The sequence below is a fragment of the Pyxicephalus adspersus genome, chromosome 7 (genome assembly GCF_032062135.1).
Source record: "Pyxicephalus adspersus chromosome 7, UCB_Pads_2.0, whole genome shotgun sequence".
NCBI lineage: Eukaryota > Metazoa > Chordata > Amphibia > Anura > Pyxicephalidae > Pyxicephalus > Pyxicephalus adspersus.
The window spans coordinates 38,657,835-38,664,965 of record NC_092864.1 but is presented as its reverse complement, the minus strand read 5'-3'; positions in this window follow the sequence as shown (position 1 = coordinate 38,664,965).

Below are 7,131 nucleotides of genomic sequence, written 5' to 3'. Positions count from 1 at the left end.
CGAACATTAGTGAACATGAGGCCGGTGAGCTTCACAAAAGCAAAGACAACATGAAGCTATTTAGAGGCAGAGATGCGTCAAGAGACTGTAGCAGAAATATGATGTTAAAAGCGGAGACATCTTATTGTGCCGAATGAACCATGTCAAGTTCTTCAGGCAGAGCCAGTTATTTCACTGGAGCACAACACTTGTTTTGGCGTTACCAGCATTCTGTCAATAGAAAAGGGAGTCTTTATGAAATTGTGTTTCAGTTACCAAAGTGTACACAAATAAACAGTGTACTCTGTGATACGTGATATTCATGGGATAACAAGGATAGCAAAGGCCCGATGATTCATGTCATGTTTGATGTCCCGGAGCTGCCATGTTTGAAGCCAGTACAGCTATACTCTAGGTGTATCTAAAACAAAAATGTGTAAATGAAAGTTATTAAAAGTATGTTTATGGTAAACTGGTGCCTGAATTGGATCAGATCTCTGCTTTCTGTGATGCCCCGATGTCTCTTCTTCTCAATGTTTTCCCCAATGTTCCCAATGAGCTGTGCGTGCGCACTTAACTGTACTATGCACACTTCTATGCACACTTCAGTGTACTATGAGTGTACCTGGCTGCTGGGAGTGAATGAGCATGTTCAGGAGTTACATCATTCTACCCTGGCCAGTCAGGATAGCCAAAAAAAAACAGGTGACGATAGCAACGCCTGGGAGGGAGCGAGTACTGGAGAAGCCTGCTGTGATAAGTGACATCCCAGGAGACTGTGGGTTCTTCTGTCTTAACCACTGTGGCAGTAACGACAGAAAGACCAGGAATTCAAAAAAGTTAACAAAAATCAGTTCAATTATAAAAAACAAATATGTTTTTCATTATGTTAAAGGCAAAGTAAACATAATGTTGACAGTGTGATGATAGGTTCGCTTTAAGACGGAAGAAGGGCGGGCAGCACTTGGGGCCAATCAGACGTCTGGTATGCACATGTGCTAACAGAAGGGAAGCTTGAGAGATCACCTTTACTCCTTTACTGCCCAATTAAAGCCAGAGACAGGATGGTGCCTTGGTTTAAAAAAGCTTATCTTGCAGTGGTATTAACCCCAAACTGCGAGAGTCAAACGCTGATTTTTCTTGCAGCAGTGATATCTCTGCAGGTCCAACACTTTTTCATTATAAAAAAAAAATTAGTTCTTCCACAGGCAATGCACCAATGTGTATGTATGTTACTGTGGGGCTTATTTCTCTGTTCTCCACCTAAATTAGAAGTTGCCAAACTTTTCCCCAAGTTTTTCTCTTTTTTTTAGTTAACATTTGCCTGCTGGATGTAAGAATAAATCAGGTCAGGTAGTTCACTTTTTATATATATTTTACATATTTTACATGCACTGTTCTGATTTTTGAGGACTTGCGGTCATAAAACTCAAGTTCAGGTCTTGTCTGGAGTTCCTGAGCATTTCAGCCTGAGGTGTCCTACTGTCATGTGAAATGACCTCTGACCGCAGACACTTAGATCTTGGTGCTCCTTCTTATTTACCAAACATTTCACTCTGAATCTGGGGGAAATCCAGTTAGTTGTGGACGCTGTTCCATGCATTGTTCCCTTCCACAAAGTCAGGGAAAAGATGAGAAAAAGCAGGTCGTCTACACTGGAGGTTTTCCTTATTCAGATTACTGAATATTATAACAATGCGCAGCAAATTAATAAGCACTGGCAATTGTATACATTATTGATAATATAACAAACCCTTACAGTTTCTGTTGTGGCCATAAAAATTCAGATTTTGCTTGCTGCCAGGGAAGTGTATTCCAAGCTGTCTTTATAAGGTTTACATAGTCCATGGACCTGCGTGTAGCACAGTGTTTCTCAACCAGGCTTCATCTAGGGGTTTCTAGGACTTCCATGAGCAATTTTTGCATCTTAGCTCAGTTACCACTGACACCAATATCTGTACAGGTGACATTCTTCCCACTGGTCAGCAATGTAAGAGGCATTCTTCCCACTACCCACCACACTAATATACTGTGAGCTGTGAATATACTAATTATAGAAGGGGTCCCCTAAGACCTGAAAGTTGGGGTACATGGGTCCTCCCATGTTTAAAAAAAAATAGGATAGGCTGGTGTAGACCATACCAAACCTTTGTAGATTCTGCAAAAAACATTTAGTAAATACTGTTGCAAGGGTCTTAAAAAAGTAATAATCAGGCATTTTGGAAAATCAACTTAAGGCCTGTTTTTCCATTTCTGAGATACAGAGCAATGCTGGTAGCTCTTCCAGTCGTCATTCACATAAACATGAATGGCTAGCTGAGCTGAGAGGTGACCTAGGTGTCAGGATCAATGTAGAGAATTATTGAAAGCACTAAGCAATCTAGAGTTTCCTCTAGCAGCCAATGGTGCCAGGTAAACTGACCTGGGAGGCACAAATTGCTCTTTGATCAAGGAAGCCCCTAGCAACCTCTGGAGAAATTTTAGGGTGCTCTCTTTTTCAGAAGCACTGATCTGGTATATTCCATTGATACTAATCTTCTACTAAGCCCTAGGTAACCAGTCAGGGTATGGTTATAATTTTTATCTTATTTTTTATATGCATTATAATATGCATGTTTTTTTACCACCATGATAGTTCTTGTTTGGTCATTTCCTTTTATAGGGACACACCATTCTATCCCTGTCTCCTTTCTTGTTTCTCTCCTCTTTAAAAACATATAAACATTTCTGATATGGAAACATTTGGCTGTAAGTTTGGGTATGTACCCACCCCTGCAGTTTCTGTGTGTTTTTCATTGCAATGTATCTAAAAATACACACGTATTATCTTCATTGGGAACTTCATTGGGAAAAATATAGAAAACGTGCAAATGCCTTGACCAACATTCTAAAAGTATTTACTTGTGTCCTTAACGCGTATCTGCTTGAGGAATGCAGCCATTAGGTTCATTCATTTTATCATGTTTCTTAGAAAGCTAAAAGACCAGGTGCTAAAATTAATTAAGAATGTAGCAAAGGAAAGGTGCACGTGGGTAGGTGAACAATAGGAAAAAATTCTTAGTACTCAATTCAGAATGCTGGGGAATTTTTGTTTTGTTCTATGGATTGTCTTACAGATGTGCGCCTCTTGATGGGGGTTCTAAGCTGCTTAAATGCCTGCCTATGGAACAATATTTCCACAATTAAAAATTAGGAAACAGGATTTTTATTTAAGAGGGAACATGCAATGTCTTTTTTGCAATAAATCATACCTGTTTGCAATCTTCTTGAAATACACTGAGCTGCGCATGCACCAGGAAGAAGGTTGAGTGAAGATGGCGATGCCCGCAATGGAGAGAGAATAAGTGAGTGCAAGTAAAAAATTACAATTATTCATGTAAAGTTATTTTATTGCAGATGTGACCTCGTCTGAACCTTGTGCAATAATCTGCCTGGTGTCAATTTGTTTAATTTGGAAGATTTAGTTCCACTTTTTTAGTTCCACTGAGCTTTCTGTTTGATTGCTGTACACTAAATTCTGAACTGTGGACATGCAGGCTCTACCCTTTAATCCCTATCCAAGGTTTTATGTGAAAGGTAGTGAATGACTAAAATACTTGCCAGAATCAGTGGTCATGTAATGCTCGGCCTTCTGACTCTTGTATCTTCTTTTGAGAGGCCATTGTTGGATATCTATGTCACCTCCTGGCTGTCCAGCTGGGGAATGCTTAAAAGATGGCTGATGATGTTGGGAAGAATCAATTGTGCAGCTTCTGCCTACTATCTTCCATTGTCCTGCTACCAACCAGTGTTGCCACTCTACGTTTGCCACCTCCCAGGGAATCCACATATACAAGCACCAGGTGAAAAAGTTACACCGCCATACAATGAAATTCTGGTTGTTGGTGCAGCATAGCAGTGGTCATTTTCTTGGACTTCCACAAAAGATGTAAAATGTGTCAAACCATCTTGAAACACTCTTTTTGTACAGACATTATTACATCATTACTGTGCTAGACAAATTGGTAGAGGTGTGTATGTGAAGACAGATGAGCTCCATTTTTCCCCTTTTTGATGAAATCAGGGCTCCAAGAAAGCTCAAGCTAGCTGGCCTAGGGGAGAAAAAAGTACAAATTTAGCCCTGGGTAAGGGGAGGAACCTTAGTTAACAAGAAGTGAGGTTGTGATATTAGGTTTGGCACCAGGTGGGCCAAAGATGTTTATTGTAGGTAAGAAATCCCAATGGGGTAGGTCATTTCTCTAGGCCATTGGCAAGAAACACAGATGGAGGACTTGAGGATAAGTATTTGAGTGAATTAGCCAGATTTATCAAAGTGCTCCGAGACTAAAGAAGATAGACTGTCATGGGAGAACTTGGGTGATCCAGCAAACTTGGATTTGATTTCCTAAAACCATTTGCTATTATTTGGCAAATATTTTCAGTCCTGGACTAGATCCTTTCCAGGTTTGCTGGATCAACCAAGTTCATCCATGGTAGTTTATCTTCTTCAGCATTGGAGAGTTTGATAAATCAGGTCTATTGAGTAGATGAATATAAAGTTATTTACTTTAAAACCCTTGAGAATGAGTTCCAGCTAAAACTTTAAGATATATTTGGAAGTCGCAGATGTCCTGGAAGTTGTTGGGTCCTTGTTCGGATTAAGAAATTAGGTGAATCTTGGATGAAAACATTTATAAATAGACCCCATAGTCTTGTCAGCCTCAATAGCTATGTTTTTGTTGCCCTAACAGTCACCACCATTCTCATGTAATGTTTATCTAGGGCAAGTTTTTAATGTTAAGCTCGAAAAGCCTCCCTAGAGCTGGAAACTGTCCAGTCTTGTTGTCCTTCCTGTTGTTCACTAGGAAGTGATACATAAGAGTGAAAATCCTTTTCTCCTTTGAGCTACAGTCACTTAGCCTGTCTGCCCCCAGCAATGTGGTTAATCCGAGGCTGATAGGAGGAATTGCTACGTCTCCCTTTTTTGTTTCTCCCCTGAACAAACAAGCTGACTTATTTATTTTATGGTTAAACATGATGGCCAATCAGAAGTCATCTTTCACTGGCCCACCTTTTTGATTTTAGTTATTTCAATTGTAAAGGCTCAGTATTACATGTAGGCATTACCACAGCTCCCTGTTTAAGCAACTGTACAGTTACCGCCTTGCCAGTCCCTCCCACCAGTCATGATCTTGCTGCATTGGAAATAAAGTCATACAGTAGGGACCCAATGATGATGCCATAAGTAATAAAATTGTGCAGCCTACAGTCCTTAGATGAGGTGGCTGCATTAGTTTACTTTTTCATGCTAGGAACATTGCCCCTTCCTGTAAGAAAAATGAATGCCAAAACAATGTTTTTTTTGCGATCTACCAATCCTATCAGACCTTTGGTAATGGAGTTAAACAAAGGCAAGTTCAGCCTGGGTGACAATAATATCTATCCTCCTTGATACAGTAAAGGAGAGAGTGTAGCCACCCAGGTACAAGTATATTATTTGCAGGATATCAAGTGAAAACACAGATAAAAAGTTATCCTTCTGTCTACCATATGGCATCCCCCACCATGTTTAAGTAATAGATACTTTTTAATGGAGCTAATTTATCTCCATTTTTTCATACTACAGTAACAAGATCCAAAACAAATGTCATCTCCAGACAGAGCTCTACTCCTATTATTCTTATCTCCCCATTCAATCGCATTTTCTGTAGGGGAAGAGATTTATGTGTTTCGAGAAAAATGATGATGAAAGTGGTTGGGACAGCTTTTTGAAATTCTGAACACTTTCCCTCTCTCCAGAGACCACACAGTTTATTAGCTGTCAGTAACATTGATGGAGCAGATAACATTACCATTAGATAAGTCTGATCTATGCTGTGTAAAACAGCACCTGTCACTTTAAATTAATATGATTAATATAGGATTCATAATCCTATGATGTATTTACAGGATATGTAAAATTTGTGGATGTAACCTGGTTTTGGCTGCTGAATGTATGCAAAATTAAACTTTTAATATGATTACATTAAAACCTGATTTTTGTTTCTTTGGTCTGGTGCTGTTTGTATTCAGCCCCGAGAAAGGGGGTTGCAGCCCCCCAAAATGTGTCATCTTTTCCTTGCGAACGTAAATATAACTTTATTTATATACCTTTCCTTCCATATTAGTGCATGTATTCTCTTGCCCATCTCTAAAAACCTGAAATCAATACAGCTTCCATGATTCTTTGGACCACATCTAGTAACCCAGCGCAGCTCACCACCAAGACCAGTTTTAGGGGAGGGCAAACACTGCAAATTCCCAGGTAACCCACCTTCTCCAGGTCCCCAATTGGCAGAATATTAAGTATTTGGGATCCCCACTTCAAATTTACCATAGGCTTTATTTGTCTAAAACCATCCCTGCTGACTACTGACATAATATTGAAGCTTTTATTGAAAACTTTGGGGATGTTTCCACTTAATATGTATCTCAATGGCACACTCACGACCCCAGGAAAGAAAAGCACAGTTGTTAACCTTCCCCTACTGTACTTCAAATGACTTTTTGTTACTGCCCCTGTATACACTGGAAGGATTTTTTATTACTTCCTGCCCTGTGATTGCTCATTATGGGGACTGATAGCAACAGCAATATGTGCCCTACGGGCACATAGACTGCATTAAATAACTTCAGTTAAGTTCAAAAGCTTCATTCACACTTTCTAATATTAAAAAAAACTTTTGGCTGGAGTTAGGCTTAAGTTTTATTGTTTAGTTGATAGGTGTCAGGGTAGGGGTTTTGTTAAAGTACATATCTAGCCAAAATGTGTTTTTCTTAAGCTATGTACATACATGCAATATTTGTTGTTGGAAAGGATCTTTAATGAAGACTGCATGAACGAGTGCTCTACATACAGCACCGTTCTGTTCTATGGGGAGGGGAGAGGAGAACAACGAACTGGCACCCCACTGCACTCTCCCCCCCTTACTTCCATTACAAATGTTCGTTGTCCAACATCCGTGGATCCGCCAGGACAATCGTTCGGACCATGGACTATGAGTGCTGTACACACGTAAGATTTTCGTCCAATATTGACCCTGAGCCGATTATCGGACAAGAACAGTTGCACGTTTTATTAGCATGGTAATGACACAGGAAAGGGTAAAACAAGGCGAGGTGAAAATAAGTCTA